This window comes from Erythrolamprus reginae, chromosome 3, assembly GCF_031021105.1.
Source record: "Erythrolamprus reginae isolate rEryReg1 chromosome 3, rEryReg1.hap1, whole genome shotgun sequence".
Taxonomy (NCBI): Eukaryota; Metazoa; Chordata; class Lepidosauria; order Squamata; family Dipsadidae; genus Erythrolamprus; species Erythrolamprus reginae.
In genome coordinates, this window is record NC_091952.1 from 213,568,285 (window position 1) to 213,588,109 (window position 19,825).

General features: G+C 42.5%; 1 long non-coding RNA gene across 3 annotated transcripts in view; it reads left to right on the forward strand.

Annotated features, from left to right (window-relative positions):
• The window catches only part of LOC139165938 (uncharacterized), a 56,573-nt gene that overhangs the window by 23,412 nt on the left and 13,336 nt on the right, over positions 1–19,825 (forward strand). Inside the window, exons 3-4 of one of the 3 annotated variants that reach the window (XR_011558849.1) lie at positions 4,020–4,063; positions 7,099–7,202. The exons of 1 other annotated variant lie outside the window; for it this stretch is intronic. This is a non-coding gene — a long non-coding RNA (uncharacterized lncRNA). Of the gene's footprint in view, positions 1–4,019; positions 4,064–7,098; positions 7,203–19,825 lie in introns of those variants that run through there. One more of the 3 variants, XR_011558850.1, reaches the window with a different exon arrangement.

The window sequence follows — 19,825 nt, forward strand, 5'->3', positions numbered from 1 at the left end:
AGGCATCTGTAATATGGCAAATGATTTAGCTTTACTAAATAAGTGGTCAAAGCAATGGAAACTGCAGTTTAATGTTTCCAAATGTAAAATAATGCACTTGGGGAAAAAGAATCCTCAATCGGAGTATTGTATTGGCAGTTCTGTGTTAGCAAAAACTTCAGAAGAAAAGGATTTAGAGGTAGTGATATATGACAGTCTCAAAATGGGTGAACAGTGCGGTCAAGCAGTAGGGAAAGCAAGTAGAATGCTTGGCTGCATAGCTAGAGGTATAACAAGAGGAAGAGGGAGACTGTGATCCCACCGTATAGAGCACTGGTGAGACCACATTTGGAATACAGTGATCCCCCGCTCATTGCGAGGGTTCCGTTCCAGGACCCCCCGCAACGAGCGGGTTTTCGCGAAGTAGCGCTGCGGAAGTAAAAACACCATCTGCGCATGTACAGATGGTGTTTTTAACTTCCGCAGCGCTAGCGAGGAGCCGAAGATTGGGGGCGGCGCGGGTGTTTTAAAACGTTGCCGCCGACATGGGGGGCTCGCTAGCACCCCCCTGAACCCCCAACCTGGGTTTGGGGGGTGCTAGCAAGCCCCCCATGTCGGCGGCGACGTTTTAAAACACCCGCGCGGCTTTCCAATGAGTCCCGAAGACAAACGCGGAAGTTTGACGTTTGTCTTCGGGACTCATTGGAAAGCTCCGATCGTTTTAAAGCAGGCGCGCCGTTCTCCGCTGACTCCTAAAGCGGGGAAGTTCGCCAGGAGTCAGCGGAGAACGGCGCGCCTGCTTTAAAACGATCGGAGCCGGCCGTTTTAAAACGGGAGCGCCGTTCTCCGCTGACTCCTGGCGAACTTCCCGGGCGAAGGGCGAAGGGCGGGCGAGCGGGTGCTGGGGGGGGCTTCGCCCTCCCGCCAGCAAGAGGGGGACGACCCAGGGAAGCCGCCCAGCAGCTGATCTGCCTGGCAGCCATCTACGCATGCGTGCCCATAGAAAAAAAGGGCACGCATGCGCAGATGGTGTTTTGACTTCCGGGTTCAAAAATCGCAAATTACCCTGTTCGCAATGGTTGGGGACGCAATAACCGGGGGATCACTGTATTGTGTTCAGTTCTGGATACCTCACTTACAAAAAGATATTGATAAAATTGAACGAGTCCAAAGACGGGCTACAAGAATGGTGGAAGGTCTTAAGCATAAAACGTATCAGGAAAGACTTAATGAACTCAATCTGAATAGTCTGGAGGACAGAAGGAAAAAGAGGGCCCATGATCGAAACATTTAAATATGTTAAAGGGTTAAATAAGGTTCAGGAGGGAAGTGTTTTTAATAGGAAAGTGAACACAAGAACAAAGGGGCAGCATCTGAGGTTAGTTGGAAGAAAGATCAGAAACAACGTAATAAAATATTATTTTACTGAAAGAGTAGTAGATGCTTGGAACAAACTTCCAGCAGACGTGGTTGGTAAATCCACAGTAACTGAATTTAAACATGCCTGGGATAAACATACAGTGATCCCTCTATTATCGCGAGGGTTCCGTTCCAAGACCCCTCGCGATAATCGATTTTTCGCGATGTAGGGTTGCGGAAGTAAAAACACCATCTGTGCATGCGCACCCTTTTTTTTCTATGGCCGCGCATGCGTAGATGGTGGAGTTTGCGTTCCCCGCCGCCCACGCAAAGGGGAAACCCCGATTCGGCTCCTTGCTGCTGCTGCGCTACCGAGCAGATCAGCTGCTGGGCGGCCGAAGGAACCTTCCCTGGGTCTTCCCCCTCTTGCTGGCGGGCGGGCGAGCGGCGGGCATCAGCAAGGAGCCTGGGTTTCCCCTTTGCGTGGGCGGCCGGGAAGACCCAGGTTGGGGGTTCGGGGGGGGTGCTGGGAAGCCCCCCAGGCTGGCTGCAACCTTTTAAAACAGCCGCGCCGCTTCCCAGCTGAGTCCTGAAGCCAAACGCGGAAGTTCGCCTTTGGCGTTTGGCTTCAGGACTCAGCTGGGAAGTGGCGTGGCTGTTTTAAAAGGTCGCAGCCGGCCTGGGGGGCTTCCCAGCACCCCCCCGAACCCGGGTTGGGGGTTCGGGGGGGTGCTGGGAAGCCCCCCAGGCCGGCTGCGACCTTTTAAAACAGCCGCGCCGCTTCCCAGCTGACTCCCGAAGCCAAACACGGAAGTGGGGTTTTTTTTAATTAATTTTTTTTTAAAATCGCGATATAGCGTTTCGCGAAGATCAAGATCGCGAAACTCGAGGGATCACTGTATAACCATCCTAAGATAAAATACAGGAAATAGTATAAGGGCAGACTAGATGGACCATGAGGTCTTTTTCTGCTGTCAATCTTCTATGTTTCTATGTTTCTCACTCCTTCCCCAGAGATTCAAACCTGAATATTTTTATGGATTATTCTATGGTAAAAAGAAAAGTCAGCATCAAACCCCTCCTCCAAAACAGGGGGAAAACAAATTGCAAGCAAATATATTTTATCCATTGATACTAATACTTTCCATCTCATTTTCTATGATTTATATGTAGAATAGTAGTAGAAACATTCTCTGTGATAGGCTGCAACAATAGGAGCCAGGTGGAAGGATGATTTATTTGTGAGCATTTAGAAAAATCCACTGAGAACTTAAAACAAGCGTTTGATGATGATGATGATGATGATGATGATGATAATAATAATAATAATAATAATAATAATAATAATAATAATAATAATAATTTATTAGATTTGTATGCTGCCCCTCTCCGAAGACTCGGGGAGGCTCACAACACGATAAAAACAGTATTATACAGGCACAAATCTAATATTAAAAAAAACCTAAAAACCGTACCATAATTAAAAACCAAACAGCACATACATACCAAACATAAATTATAATAAGCCTGGGGGAAAGGTGTCTCATAAATTATAATAAGCCTGGCGGTACAGGTGGGTCTTTAGTAGTTTACGGAAGACAAGGAGTGTGGGGGCAGTTCTAATCTCCAGGGGGAGTTGATTCCAGAGGGCCGGGGCCGCCACAGAGAAGGCTCTTCCCCTGGGGCCCGCCAGATGACATTGTTTAGTCGACGGGACCCGGAGAAGGCCAACTCTGTGGGACCTTATCGGCCGTTGGGATTCGTGCGGTAGCAGGCGGTTCCAGAGGTATTCTGGTCCAATGCCATGTAGGGCTTTAAAGGTCATGACCAACACTTTGAATTGTGACCGGAAACTGATCGGCAGCCAATGCAGGCCACGGAGTGTTGTAGATACGTGGGTGAATCTGGGAAGCCCCACAATGGCTCTCGCGGCTGCGTTCTGCACAATCTGGAGTTTCCGAACACTTTTCAAAGGTAGCCCCATGTAGAGAGCGTTGCAGTAATCGAGCCTTGATCATGGCACCAAATCAAATTTGTGGGTGGACTGTGCTTTCTATAGTGATACTTTTCCCCCATTTTTCCCATATTGGCAAATCTTCCCAATTGACAGAAACACAATTGGGAAGCCGTTGTTGTGACATGGCATGGCCAACTCTGCAGTGAAAAAACTCATGCCCACAGGTGCAGCCTGGCAACATTGTCTTCCGCAAAAAAGAGAAAAGAAAGTTACATTATAAGCATGAAAAAGCTTCTGGGTTTCAGGGACTTTGTGACAGATGAACAAGCATTGGGCAAAAATAGCTGTGAGTGAATCCTTCAGGAGATTTAAAATATTCTCCACACATCATAGGGCTCAATGTCGCAGCTAAAAACACAGCATGTGGAAAAACTGAAATTTGGAGACTTGGCAGATCTTACTTCTGAGAGTTTTATTTCTCTTTTGGAAACCTCTGAAACGGCACTTGTGTGGATGCGTTCTCTGGCAACAGCAACAGAAGCCACTTCCAAACACTTAAAGTTAGATTTGCTTTCCACTTCCCAGACGCTAAACAGCACCGCAGAGTCATTAAGAAGGCTATAAATCAGACCATCACCACAGAATCTTAAATTAGAACGGAGAAAGTTTGTGGCTCATTATTGCAACCTTTATTAAATTCACTTTCATTCCCCTCTATTTTCAGCGTACGTTCTTTGGACACTTCAACGAAAACATTCATTTTAAAAGGTGGGCATGTATTATTAAGTAGTTATGTAAGGCTGAATAGATGTTGTGCAGTCAGTGCAGTCAGGCGGTAGGGAAGGCAAGTAGGACGCTTGGCTGCATAGCTAGAGGTATAACAAGCAGGAAGAGGGAGATTATGAGCCCGCTATATAGAGCGCTGGTGAGACCACATTTGGAATACTGTGTTCAGTTCTGGAGACCTCACCTACAAAAAGATATTGACAAAATTGAACGGGTCCAAAGACGGGCTACAAGAATGGTGGAAGGTCTTAAGCATAAAACGTATCAGGAAAGACTTAATGAACTCAATCTGTATAGTCTGGAGGAGAGAAGGAAAAGGGGGGACATGATTGAAACATTTAAATATATTAAAGGGTTAAATAAGGTCCAGGAGGGAAGTGTTTTTAATAGGAAAGTAAACACAAGAACAAGGGGACACAATCTGAAGTTGGTTGGGGGAAAGATCAAAAGCAACATGAGAAAATATTATTTTACTGAAAGAGTAGTAGATGCATATATCCATCCTAAGATAAAATACAGAAAATAGTATAAGGGCAGACTAGATGGATCATGAGGTCTTTTTCTGCCATCAGACTTCTATGTTTCTATGTTTCTATTGTTCGGTTATCTACAGGCAGAGGTAACATTCAATGAAGTAAGGCAGTGTTTAATAGAAACAGAAGTGATATGCGTTTATTTATATGACGTTATATGGCCTTAATTGCAAGATATGATTCTGAATGTAAAGCAGGATAATAATCTGATTTTAATTAGAAATAAGAACTAGGCTAAATGCAGTGATGCTGACAGTATGTATTTAAGCGAATAGTGTCTGATGGGATAGAAAAGACTTTTAAAACAAGTCTTAACTTTGTGTAGATTTCATTACAGAGAATATAGTGAGAGAAAGTTCATTTGAGCATCCTGTTGTCACCTGCTACTACCTCTCTCCTTTTTTGAGCAGTATTCTAGTATGCCGATAATGAAGAGGATAAATACAAAGTAACTTTTATGGAAAGATGTTTTTCCACCCAAGGAAAATGTTCCATTTCAAAATCGTCTCATGTATACAAAATTGTCTCATATATACTTTTTTATACTTTTACTATTATAGTATGCTTATATGTATTTAGTGGCTCAGCCTACCTTCCTAATAAACCTTAGTGAGATTGCAAAGGGCCAATCTTATTTCATTGGTTGTGCAATTATATAAACAGAATAGTATTTTGCGGGAAACAAAAATAGATTCTATTTATTCAGATGTTTGAGCATGAGATAAGTTTATCAGAACACGTATGGGAACATTATTGTGCCAAACTACAGGCTTCTCATAAAGAGTAAATGAAGAGAAAAAGATTTGGATTAAGATTTAGTTATTCTTATAACAGACTAGGATTGACTGATTTTGTCAGTTTCACTGTTATCTAATTTTTAGTTGTATAGTTCACAAGTTAAGTTTGACTTCATTATTGTACCAGTTTATGTTTTTGAATAAAAATAGTAAGCAATAACTATTCACAAATAGTTCCATGCAATGAAGGGCTACCAAAATTTTTACTACCGGTATCACACTATGGGCGTGGCTTATGCAAAACACCCTGCATTTTCTTTCAACACCTTTCAATGCAAATTGGGTGCTCTGGGGTGGAGCTCCATTTTCAGTCCCCCCCCCGCCCCAAAATCTGGGCAGTAGCCCACTCCCTAGTTCCATGTATCTGCTAATATATGCATATTGTACTAAATTCCCAAGTTTTTTTGCAAACAGTCTTTTTCATTATAAATTGTGGAGCTTTGTGCAATTTTAAGTGCATATTTGTGTGTGTGCGTGTGAGAGAGTGGGTGGGTGTGAATTGCAAGCCATGTTGCAAAATTCTGTGGATTTTGAAATTTATGTTCATGGCAGGTTTCCACTCCATTGGGTGATTTAGAAACACTGGTCATATAAATTTCTAACAGAACAAAATTCTTTATTAATTCAAATTGACTGGTGCACAGTCTCATTATCAACATTAAAATTGTTATCGTTGATATCAATAGCCTGGTTGCACATTATTCTAAGATGTATTGTAATTAATTTGTTTTTTATTTAGAATAATGTATTAACTACCTATAATATGGAAACATTATAAACAGGCATCTTTGTCTTATTCATTAAGTTCTGGCTTAAATATCCTTTGTTGGCATCAAATTCTGGATCCAATCCATATTATAGTATGTTTAGTAAGATATAGTGCTGCTACACTTTAATTTTCTATGTAACACCTAACAGGGTAGTATGTGTTTAAATTTCTAGACAAGAAAATTCCTTGCTTCAACTATGAGATGTAAATTACTCTGCTCTAATGAATTTAGGACTTTCAAAAGCAACCAGAGTATGTTTATATGGTAGCATATTGCACTATTTTGTAAAGTTCGATGCCTGCATCTTGCAGAAACTATTAGCAGTCATGCTTATATCTCCTCCCTCAGGCATAGGGAAGCATATAATATGCAATCTCAGTTTGGTTTACCCCATCATCCCTTTTAATTAGGCTATTAAGTGCTCATAAAAATTAAAAACTGTATAGAACACCAAAAGCCAAGTTGCACAAGGTACTTGATTATCAAATTGCACCATCCTTCTCCAGTACCAGTCTTTTCAAACTTAAATATATATTATTCCATTTGTTTTTCTGGCTTCTATTTTTTTTCCAGTTGGGTCTCCCTGCTATATATTTCAAAAATCACTGAATGTTTATAATGGCACTTGGTTCATTTCATTTAATTTTGGCATATTGCTTTTTTTTTCTGCACTGATGCTTTATTCTGTAGCTTTTTCATATTTCTTACCTTGAGGCTAATATTTCAGACAATATCTTATTCTGCCTTCCTGTATAATAAATTGACAAAATAAGTTTTAAATGTCTCAACATTGTTTCCATTCCCATTCTTACATGCAGATCTTATGATTTTTTTCCCTTTATTCAATTTTGTGGAACTATAGCATATTCATAAACACTGTAATATTTGTTTATTTTTGCTATTATTTTGCTTTATAGGGATTGTGTAGGACAAGATAGATCCTGGAAACTAATAGTATTTATGACTTCAATTCTTTTGATCTGGATATTGGATGTAACCTGATATCAACACCATCTCTGTATTTAACCATGTCATAACTACGTCTATGAAGATTCTCAATAATCCAGATCATGATTGTCTCAGAAGTGCTTTTTCCAAGCGTAAATGGACTTTGTCTTTCCTTGAAGATACAGTGGTACTTCTACTTAAGAACTTAATTCGTTCCGTGACCAGATTCTTAAGTAGAAAAGTTTGTAAGTAGAAGCATTTTTTTCCATAGGAATCAATGTAAAAGCAAATAATGCATGCAAACCCATTAGGAAAGAAATAAAAGCTCGGAATTTGTGTGGGAGGAGGAAGAGGAAGAAGAGGAGGAGGACAGTAGCTGCTGAAGGAAGAAAGTGAGGTGAGAGAATAAAAAAAATCCAAAACTTTATGGCTTAAAAAAAAAAGAGGGACTCTGAGGCGGCAAGAAGAAGCATGCGCCTCCCATACACTGCACCAGAGAGAGAAACCCAGGCGGGCGAGAGGGGGGAACCCCTTTTGGCTTTCCATGCCGAGACACTCTGAGAGGCAACCTCGCGCCAGGTGTATGGGAGGCAGTGTGAGGGAGTCTCCACAGCAAAGTGGTTTATTCCCTTTCCAAGCACCCAGGGAAATGAGACTGCTTTGTTCACTCTGGGCTGCCAAAGCCTCCTTAAGCACCACCGAAAGGCTCCTCTGGCAGCCCAGAAAAGCCCGAGATGGCTGGGATTAAAGGGGGAATGGTGGAAACTGGCCAGGCCTTCGTGCCGCTCTCAAATTTCATGGAAACTTTTTCCGCTCGGGTTCTTAAGTAGAAAATAGTTTTTAAGAAGAGGCAAAAAAAATCTTGAACACCCAGTTCTTATCTAGAAAAGTTCTTAAGTAGAGGTACCACTGTATTTCACTTCTCACCCAAGAAACTTCCTTTTTTTCATAACCATGTTTTGGCACAGACCTTGAGGCACATAGAGTATCTGATCTAATTATTAGACTTCTTATTTTTTCCTCATCCTGTTTTTATCTAACATCTTACTTGATTAATATTGTGTATTACAAGTCAGCCAGTTGTATCCTAAATAAAATCCTTTTATCAGGTAAAACAATACTGACTGCAACAAAACTGGTCTAGCCATGAATAAAGGGCTAATCAGCTGCCTCTCATTGTTCTCAAATATCCAGCAGTCTAGTGCAACAGCCAATAGGAATGCACCATTTATCCCGCATGAGCCGCACCCCAGTCAAGACGGTCCTGGAGATTCCCGGGACACAACAATTAAGAATTCTAAACCAGCGGTCCCCAACCTTTGTAGCTTGGTGGCCTAGCTGAGGGAGGAAGAGGATACAAGCATGCAGCTCAACTTACATACTAGAAGTGTTATGCAGCACATATGCTCTGCATGTGCTGCTCAAATTTCACAAGCTGAGATGTGTGTGCACACAGGCCAGCCCATCGCTCATGCAGACTGCACCACCCTGTTCCAAATAGGCCATGGCCCGATAGTGGGCCATGGCCCAGGGGTTGGGGAGCCCTATTCTAGAAAACCTGAAAACCTGTGCCCTCTTTTGAATCATTTTGGCTGACGCTACTTAATGTATGATCCAGTTATAGATGTAATAAAAGGATGCTTCCCTGAAGTTTGAGATGCAGTAAAAGTTTTGTGTAAGACAGTGTTTCCCAACCTTGGCAACTTGAAGATATCTGGACTTCAATTCCCAGAATTCCCTAGCCAGCGAATGCTGGCTAGGGAATTCTGGGAGTTGAAGTCCAAATATCTTCAAGTTGCCAAGGTTGGGAAACACTGGTGTAAGAAATACTAAACTTTTTCTCCAGACAGAAATTTTATTTAAAAGAAGTTTTATTTAAAAGCAACACTTGATATTTAAATTTATTTTTAATATATAGCAATTGTTTATTGTACATTGAGACTAGCACTATGTTTTAGATATGATTTTTAAATTGTGGATATTGATGATTCTTCACAGTTAGAGAGATGGCCTTATAATACAGGCATATTTAATGTTTTTTTGCCAATAAATAGCAACTTTTAGGGAACACTTAGGTCTATGTCAAAAACAGCAAAAAGAGTATGGGATGACACAATTTTAAATACGAAAAAATAAGGATACTTGCCGTTATGTGCCATTTTTGCCTTCATCACTTCCTTATACCCTATGGTGTCCAAGTTATTGCTTGGATGCATTTGCTATCATAAGTCACTTACCTATAAAGCTTTAATATGTTCCTATCACTTCTACTTGTATGTGATGTTGATGTCTCATTCTCAACAGCCAAACATTTAAGTTTTTATTTAGTTGATGCTCTGGAGATATCCCAAAATAAATTATTTTGATGTAGCTACCAGCTTCTCAGTGATAGGAATCTCTGCATTGAGCCAGCTCCTCAATCCTTATTTTTAAAGTATGGCACTATAACAGCAAGCAACTAACCAAAAAGGAGAATGTCTTTTTTTTACAGAAATGGACCAGCTTTTTAAATAAAGAGCAGAGAAGGCACACAATATGGGTAAGGATGGGCATTTGGATGCCTGATTTTATAGTCCCCTCTTGGATAGTTAGAAGGACTATTTGCCAGCCCAATCGGTATAATTAGCATTTTGAAATTGCAATGGTGAAAACACTTGAGGGAACTCTAGAAGTATTTCTAAGGCTTTGCATTCTGTAAACTGAGTTGGGATGGAAACGTCCTACAGAAAATAGCGAATAGCAATACAAAAATAGGAAGCAGCGTAAGATTTTGCATCATGCTCTCACTTTGGCCACCATTGCTATTTGGCACCTTTTATTGGAGGAAATAATATTTGAACAAATACTTCTAGTGAGCATGTAGCAAATAGAGGCGACTGTAAGATATGTGTGTGCAAAATAGGCAAAGAAAACACAATATTTGTCTAGGAAATTTTACTTTCCTTTCTACCAATTATTGATTTTGTAATTAGAAGAAAAAGCTAACACAATTTTAGAAGCATATTTTCCAGCAGATATTTACATTCTATGGAGCCAGTTGGTCTAGGGCAGTGATTTTCAACCAGTGTGCCGCGACACACTAGTGTGCCACGAGACATGGTCAGGTGTGCCGCGAAGCTCAGAGAGAGAAAGGAAGAGAGAGAGAAAGAAAGAGAGAAAGAAAGAGAGAGAAAGAGAGAGAGAGAGAGAAAGAGAACAAGAGAGAGAGAAAGAAAGCAAGAGACAGAGCAAGAGAGAGAGAGATAGCAAAAGAGAGAGAGAAAGAAAGAGAGAAAGAAAGCAAGAGAGAGAAAGAGTGAGAGAGAGACAAAGAGAACAAGAGAGGGAGAAAGAAAGCAAGAGAGAGAGAAAGAGAGAAAGAAAGCAAGAGAGAGAGAGAGAAAGAGAAGGAGGGAAGGAGAACAAGAAAGAGAGAAAGAAAGCAAGAGAGAGAGAGAAAGAGAGGGAGGGAAGGAAAGAAAGAGAAAGACATAGAGGGAGGTAGGGAGGGAGAGAGAAAGAGAGCAAAAAAGAGCGGAAGGAAGGAAGAGAAAGAAAGAAGGATGGAGAGAGAAAGAAAGAGAAAGGGAGAGAAAGAGGGAGGGAGAGAGAAATAGAGTGAAAGGGAGGAAGAGAGAGAGATAATTTTTTTGTCCAAACTTTTTTTAGCCGCCCCACCCCAGCTCAATGTGCCCCAGGGTTTCGTAAATGTAAAAAATGTGCTGCGGCTCAAAAAAGGTTGAAAATCACTGGTCTAGGGATTAAGGCACCAGGCTAGAATTCAGGATAGAACCTTATGCTGACAGCTAGCTGGGTGAATTTGGACCAGTCACTCTCTCTCAGTCCAGCTCACCTCATAGGGATCCCCACACCTCACATGTTGGGAAAATAGAAAAGAGAAAAGAGTATTAGCTACGTTCGCTCCTTTGAATTATTTATATATATTATACAGGTAAGATATAAATAATAACAAAATAAATGATATCTAATGAATCTGAGCAAAGCAAGGAGGATTTTGATCCCCTGTGTAATTTTCTGTGCCACACACTCCAAAATTCAATTCGAAATCATGGAGGAAGTGTGTATTGATTTATCATCTTTCCTACATTGATTGCTTTCCTCCCCTCCCCCCACCAGCAGCCCTTACATCTTGAGTTGGTCCTTCCAACTTTTTGAAGAGGAGTTGGGAAGTGCAGGCAGGAAGAGGAAAAGAAAAACTGTTGGGTGGGTTTGCTCTCCATTTACAGAAGTGGTAACACTCTATCTTATGATGCTTTGGGAAAATATAACTCACAAAAAACATCACAAAAAACACATAACCTTTTTTTTAGAGGAACGGAACTATTTACATTAGATTAGATTAGATTTGTATTGGATTTATATGCCGCCCCTCTCCGCAAACTCGGGGCGGCTCACAACAATAGTAAAAAACACTACATAGTAACAAATCCAAACCCACCAATCTAATTACAATTTAAGTTAGGAAATTCATAAAACAGTCCCAATATATATATAAAAAACAGGCACACAGTCAATCAATCAAACGGCAAAACAACATGGGCAAGGGGGAGATGTTTTAGTTCCCCCATGCCTGACAGCAGAGGTGGGTTTTAAGGAGTTTACGAAAGGCAGGGAGGGTGGGGGCAATCCTAATCTCAGGGGGGAGCTGGTTCCAGAGGGTCGGAGCCCCCACAGAGAAGGCTCTTCCCCTGGGTCCCGCCAAACAACATTGTTTAGTCGATGGGACCCGAACAAGGCCGACTCTGTGGGACCTAACCGGTCGCTGGGATTCTTGTGGCAGGAGGCGGTCCCGAAGATATTCTGGTCTGGTGCCATGAAGGGCTTTATAGGTCATGAACAACACTTAAGTAAATTTAAGTAAATTTACAATCAAGTCATAATGCAATGAAAGTTAAAGAAAACCTAAATGAAATGTACTAAATTCAATTGACTGAGCCCAATTGCATGATCTTTCATTAGTCAATGAATATGAACATAGAACTACAAATTGGGGACAATAAATAGTAGATTTAGCAAATTGGCTGAGAAGAGCACAACAGTTATTCACTGTGCATGCATGTGAATATATATACGTGTATGTGCAAATATTCATAAATACACACATGCTTGCAGCATGCTTAGGAACACACAGGCTGATAATCCTCATATTTTGCTTTACAATGCTTATAAGCTCCAATGATATGAAGAAACATGAAAAATATATTTCAAAGTATTAGGAGAATATTGTGTTTATATTCCTGATATAATATCCCTGTAATACATGGTATCTGAAATAACTTCCACATTTTATTATGGGTGCACTTTCTAACACTTAAAACAACATATTGTGTAGATGCGCTTGGTTGCTAGATAAATCTTGCACTCTGCTGTAACATGGAATTAAAAGACAAAGGGAGTGTGAAATGACATCTGCTTTTAACTATAGATTTCTAGGCGATATGAGCACAGATACAAGTCAATAGTTTATCCAAGCTTCTCTAGTATATGGAGTTTGACCTAGAAAACCTAATTGTCACTAAAGCGTTAAAAGTGGAAGAACATTAGCAGTTAAATAGATGCGGGAGAAGAATAGTATCATGATGTAAATTATCACTGACATTAATGGAGAAAGTAGATTGAAGTAAAACTATATTGATTAAAAGTGAAAATAAGTCTTTATTGCCACAAGGATGGTGAGACTTTTCTGCCGTACTATAAAATTAACCACTGAATCCTTAAAGCAGTTTTGCAAAGATAAAGGAAACTAATAGCATTAAATTACCTGTGCTTGGAATTGATACTTTTCCCCTCCTATTTTTTATTTTTAACTGATTCAATTGTTCTACATTTTATAGCTGGAAACAGAGGACAAAAATGAATTGCTTGTCATCATTGAGCATAACAAGTGAAAAAGACAGCCTCATTCAATTTCATTCTTGCTATATACTTACACTGTTGGAACAGAATAACAAGTACAGTGGTATCTCTACTTAAGAACTTTTCTAGATAAAAACCGGGTGTTCAAGATTTTTTTGCCTCTACATTTTCTAGTTAAGAACCTGAGCCAAGAAAAATTTCCCAGGAAAATTGAGAGAGGCCCGAAGGCCCGGCCAGTTTCCTGCCATTCCCCCTTTAATTCCATCCATCTGGGCTGTCAGAGGAGCCTTTTGGTGGTGCTTAAGGAGGCTTTAGCAGCCCAGAGCAAATGAAGCATTTTCCTTTCTCTGGGCGCTTGGAGAGGGAATAAACCTCTGTCAGCACCCAGAGAAAAGAAACGCTCCCTTTGCTCCAGGCAGCTGAGGAGTCACCACAGCGAAGGAAAGATGCCAGCTACAAAGCGAGCGAGCAAGCGAGAGAAGAGGGCAGCCCTTCAGCATGGGAAGGAAGAGGCAGCAGGTAGCAGCAGCAGCAGTCAGTATATGGGAAGCAGTGTATAGGAGGCAGTCTTGCGCCGGATGTATTGGAGGCGCGTGCTCCTTGCCGCCTCAGAGTCGCTCTTTTTTTTTAAGCCTTAAAGTTTTGGATTTTTTTTACGCCCCTCACTTCACCTTCTTCCTTCGGCAGTGACTGTCCTCCTCCTCTTCTTCCACTTTCTTCTCCCACCCAAATTCCAAGCTTTTATTTCTTTCCTAATGGGCTTGCACACATTGTTTGCTTTTACATTGATTCCTATGGGAAAAATTGCTTCTACTTACAAACTTTTCTACTTAAGAACCTGGTCACGGAACAAATTAAGTTCTTAAGTAGAGGTACCACTGTATCTTCAAGGAAAGACAAAATCCAGTTACTTTTGAAAAAGCACTTCCGAGACAACCATGACCTGGATTATTGAGAATCTCCATAGACATGATTATGACGTGGTTAAATACAGAGATGGTGTTGATATCAGGTTACATCCAATATCCATATCAAAATAATTGAAATCATAAATACTATTAGTTCCCAGGGTCTCTCTTGTCCTACACAATCCCTATGTTTCTACTAAAGAACCTGGCCATGGAACGAATTAAGTTCTTAAGTAGAGGTACCACTCTAGTTTCATTGCAAAAAATTGTAGGTCAACCATAGTGCACAATATTTATGTGCAAAAGAATTCAAATCTTGGCATCCAAGTAGACCTGAAAAACACAGAAAAACACGGGCCACATTCCCACAATGCCAATGTAATATATAGTTTAAGTTACTGGGCTTGGATTGGGATGACACTGGCAATTATGATAATTGGGGGGGGGGTAGATCAGAATTATGGAATACAGTGATCCCCGGGTATTGCGATCCAGATCATTGCGAAACGGCTATATGGCGATTTTTCAACCTGGAAGTAAACAACACCATCTGCGCATGCGCGCCCTTTTCTTTCTATGGCCACGCATGCGTAGATGGTGAAGTTTGCCGGGCAGATCAGCTGCTGGGCGGCTTCCCTGGGTCTTCCCCCTCTTGCCGGGGTTTCCCCTTTGCGTGGGCGGCGGGGAAACCCCAGCCCCGCTTCCCAGCTGAGTGGCGCGAGCAACGGCGTGGGCGGGCGGCGGGCGGGCGGCGGGCGGGCGGACAAGCGGCGGCCGCACCAGCAGCAGCGAGGAGCCTAACATCCGCGTTTCCCCTTTTCGTGGGCAGCGGGTTTCTTCGGCTCCTCGCTAGTCCCCAATTCCGCCAACATCAGGCTCTTGTGGCCGCCCATTCATGCCGCTCCGTCGCTCGCCATGCTGGCTTCCCCTCAGGAGACGCGCCTGAGTGGCCTTTTTGCTGTTCCTCTCAAGAGTTCTTGCGGGGGAAAAGCCGCTACCCGGCTTTCGGAGCTCCTCCGGCGTCACCCGGCTTCTGGTAGAAGCCTTCTCTCTTTTTTTTCTTGCGGCGAGTCCGAGCCGTTCCTCTCTCGACCGCAGCTGAACTTCCCTTGGCCCCCTTTGGCCCCGTCGCCTCCTCCCCGCCTGCGAGACTCTTCTTCTCCGGCTTTCAGAGCTCCTCCGCCGTCACCCAGCTTCTGGCAGAAGCCTTCTCTCTTTTTTTTCATGCGCTTAGCGAGGAAAAGCAGGCAGGGAGGAGGCGACGGGGCCAAAGGGGGCCGAGGGAAGCTCGGCTGCAGTCGAGAGAGGAACGGCTCGGGCTCGCCGCAAGAAAAAAAAGAGAGAAGGCTTCTACCAGAAGCCGGGTGACGCCGGAGGAGCTCCGAAAGCTGGCTAGCGGCTTTTCCCCCGCAAGAACTCTTGAGAGGAACAGCAAAAAGGCCACTCAGGCGCGTCTCCTGAGGGGAAGCCAGCATGGCGAGCGACGGAGCGGCATGAATGGGCGGCCACAAGGGCGCTCTGGGTCCCGGACGCGCGCGCTCCCCGCCGAGTCTCCCCGCCGCCCAGCAGGATCGGGAGCCCGGGTGACCCTTCATGCCCCTGCCCGCCGAGTGCCCCAAACGGCAGGATCCGCTCGGAGAAGCGGCGGCCGCACCAGCAGCGGCGGCACGAGCGGCGGCGGCACGAGCGGTGGCCGGACAAGCGGCGGCGGCACGAGCGGCGGCGGCACGAGCGACGGCCGGACAGGCGGCGGCCGGACAAGCGGCGGCCGCACCAGCAGCGGCAGCATGAGCGGCGGCGGCACGAGCGGTGGCCGGACAAGCGGCGGCCGCACCAGCAGCGGCGGCACGAGTGGCGGCGGCACGAGCGGTGGCCGGACAAGCGGCGGCGGCACGAGCGGTGGCCGGACAAGCGGCAGCCGCACCAGCAGCGGCGGCACAAGCGGCGGCGGCACGAGCGGTGGCCGGACAAGCGGCGGCGGCACCAGCGGCGGCCGGACAAGCGGCGGGCAGGCGGGCGGGCAGGCGGCTCCTCAGCTGTTGGGCGGGGGTCTTCCCAGGTGCTGAAGTAAAAAACACCATCTGCACATGCGCGGCCATGAAAAAAAGGGCGCGCATGCGCAGATGGTGTTTTTACTTCCGCAGCGCTACTTCGCGAAAACCCGCTCATTGCAGGGGGTCCTGGAACGGAACCCTCGCAATGATCGGGGGATCACTGTAGTTATTTCTTTTAAACCTTTCTGTTCCTCGCAGTATAGAATAGTAGATGGCTATAATTCCCCAATCAACCCGGGAAGCTAGTTTAATGTAGTAGTTCCCAACCTTTATTGGCTATGCCCCACCTAAGCATCCTTATGACCCCCCTCTGTGACATATAATTCTTATTATTCAAAAAGTGAACTCCTACTCACTCAGAGGAAACCTAGAAGGCCATTGACGTGGTTTAAACAAGGTTCCAATTGCCCCATTAAAAATCAAATTGTCCCTCTGTGGATTGTGGGCCCCACGTTGGGAACCAGTGGTTTAATGTATTTAATATTTAGAGCCCTTCTTTAGACATCAATTCAAAAATAACTTCCAAATAAGGATGCATAGGATTGGGGTTTTAAAGTTTGATTCATATAGCAGATAAGTATAATTCTACCTGTGCCCAATTCAAGGTAAATGAATAACAGAATGTTACCTATATAGCCAAGCATCAAACAATTATATATAATGTTAGTTTTTCCTTCTCTTTGTAGCTGTCTGCTGTTTTGTTGTTCAGAAGTCTTTTTTTAAAGGTCTTTTTTTTTCCTAGTTGAGATTTTGCTCATCTTTCAGACATATATACTGCACTGTTTAATCCATTGTCAGGTAATATATTTTGATCTTCTCAGAGACAATTTTAGCTATCATTTGCCTGGCAGAAAACACCACCACAAATTGGCAAACCCTGTCGCAGTTCAGAACATGTACATGATTGTTTTTTTCATCCAGCAGACGATAGAAATATATAATAATCTCATTTCCTGAAGTAGCAGACAGAACAGCATTGTTATTGATGGCCTCCTCTATTACTTAAGTAGCAGCTTATTTCTCTCACATTTGTTTTTTTTCCTAAATGGAGGGAGAGGGGAATCACCCTTCTTGTTAGTTCCAAATCACTGTATTCTGAGTGGTTTTTTCCCCCATGAGGTAGAAAAAGGGAGAAAAAAAAAAGAACAGAAATAACTATTCCATAATACTGGTATTTCCCCCCCCCCCCAATCATCATCACTGCCAATGTCACCTTTGCTTCATGTGAAAGAAATGATGTAAAGCCTTCCAATTACATTCATAACTCAAGGATTTTATATATTTTTATTTTATTTATTTATTTTGTCCAATAAACAATAAGGGTTTTAGTGGGTATATATATATATACATAGTAAAATACATGATGAAGGTTATAGAGGAGATACTCATAGTAAAATATATCTGTTGTGGTTAGCTCTGGCCCAGTTCCTGCCCCAAGGACTGTGGATGTGGGGGAGACATCCACATGCTGCAGGCCTGTTTTGCCCCCCCCCCCTCGTGGAATCTGCTGATGAAGGCTCCTCTGACCCAAAAGACACGAGTGACAGGGAGGAGGAGAGTGTGGCAGACAGCTCAGAAGGAGATCAATTATCTAGCTCCTCCTTGGATTCAGAACAAGAGTTAATGATACAGCCACGCATGCGGAGAGCGATGCAAAGGCAACAACAACTGAGAGATTATTATCAAAGAAAATGAGGCCACCTGTGGTTGGGTGGGGCTGTGGTAATTAGTGAGGCTGCTACAAATAGCAGCCTGTGGGTTTGGCCATTGTGGAGGATTATCTGATCATTGTGTTTTGTGACTGCTTTACTGACTTTGACCTTTTGTGTGCTGATTTTTCCCTGCTTTGAAACTAAACCAGAGCAAAGTGTGTTTCACTTTGTGAAAGGACTGTGAATTACCTCACAGCTGCAAGCTAAGTATCACAGAACTGATAAGGGACTTGTACAAATTACCAGTTTGTTTGGAGACAAGTGCTCTTTGCTATACCAAAAGAGGGCTTAGTTTAAGGGACTTTTCATTATAAAGAACATTGTTTTGAATTTTCAAACGTGTGTGTCTGAAATTTGTACCTGTGAATTTTTGGGAGACGTCTACCAGAGAGCCCGACAGAACAATATCTAAGAAATAATAGAAAAGAAGGTATAGTAATAGAACATATCAATGAAAGAATAGAAGAAGAGATATAGGAATAGAAGAAAGGTATAGGAGATATAGGAGAGCAATAGGACAGGGGACAGAAGGCACTCTAGTGCACTTGTACTACTGACCTCTTAGGAATCTGGATAGGTCAACCATGGATAATCTAAGGGTAAAGTGTTGAAGATTTGGGGATGACACTATGGAGTCCAGTAATTAGTTCCATGCTTCGACAACTCGGTTACTGAAATCATATTTTTTACAGTCAAGTTTGGAGTGATTAATGTGAAAACTTCCTATTTTTGCTCACACATTTACTAATAGAATGTGCAGTTGGTTAAGTGCACTTAGGGTATCTCAGGGTGTAGAAGACCAGTGGAGGGGCTAGTGATGGAACAAGCTACCTGTTTAAAACCATCCAAGGGCTCCCCTGACCATTGAAATACTTTATGCTCCCTAAAATTGCTCCCCCTATTTTGCTGCACTGGGTCACGTACCTTGGGAAGATCTAGTGAGCGGTCTTCTCTCCAGCCTCTCTGGTGTGCAAGATCATGCCTCCCAGAAACTTCCAGTCTCAGTGCACAAAATGCGTGTACCCCGATGCGAGTCTGTGATGCACTATAATCCCGCTTCCACAAAGCACTCTATCGGCATGCAATTATTGGATTTATGGGGTGTCCCATTGTCCCTTACACTAATAATTAAATTGAAATAAGGTCAACATTACTAATACAGATCTTGTGTTTGCATTAAAATATAGTTGCAACATTTTTTATTGTATTTTCTTACTGATAATAGCATGCCACGGAATTCATTATTTCAAATATTTTAGACTTTCTGCTTTAATACGACATTTACCAATGTGTATAGCAATCTCTGGTGTCCTGACTTCAAATGTTCTTTAAGACTTTAATACCTAAACTACAATGGAACTTCAGCTGTAGATTTGTGTTCTATGTAATAACTGTTTAGCTACTTGTCTAATAAATCACAACCATACTGGGCTTATGTTTGTTTTATGTTTTTGTTGACATCTGTAGAATACAAGAAAAACTAGTACATCTGCACAGTCTTTCTGTGCGATAAGAATAAGCTTTGTAATGTTGAGCTTAGCTTTTTCACTCTGAATCGCAAAACATATAGCTCTTGAGTGAGAACAAGGATAAATAACCTATTTTGTAGCATACCTGCTACAGTAGGAAATTATTTTTCCCACACTAAAAGATTCATGATAGTCAGTTAAAATCTTGTGGAAGTCAAAATCTAAGCTCAAACTTCCCATCAGACATGCTAACTATTCTTTACATCTCTTTCCACTTCTACATGTCCTGCAGCTTTACTACTAACCACCTGGAGTTGGAGATCTCATTCATATATCTATATATATATTAAAAATCATTCATTCTTCAATATTTAAAGACTAAATTTGCTTTAAAACATGCATATGTGAAACTCAGATTTGGCCTTCAATCATGCCAGCAGGCTTCATAAATACCACCAAAAGCAATTGAAGGAAACTAAAGGCAATGCTAGATCATATTCAAATCTCTAATCGATTCGCTTAAAAAAAAACCTAGAGTAGAATTTAAAACAACATGGAAATCAGTTTTTAAAGCAGCTATTGTTCTGATATATACAGACTACACTATGTCATATATTGTGCAAAGAAAAAGGATAATAATTAGGGGTATTCATAGTCTGAATACAGTTTTATTCCTAAAAAGAATTATGGCAAATAT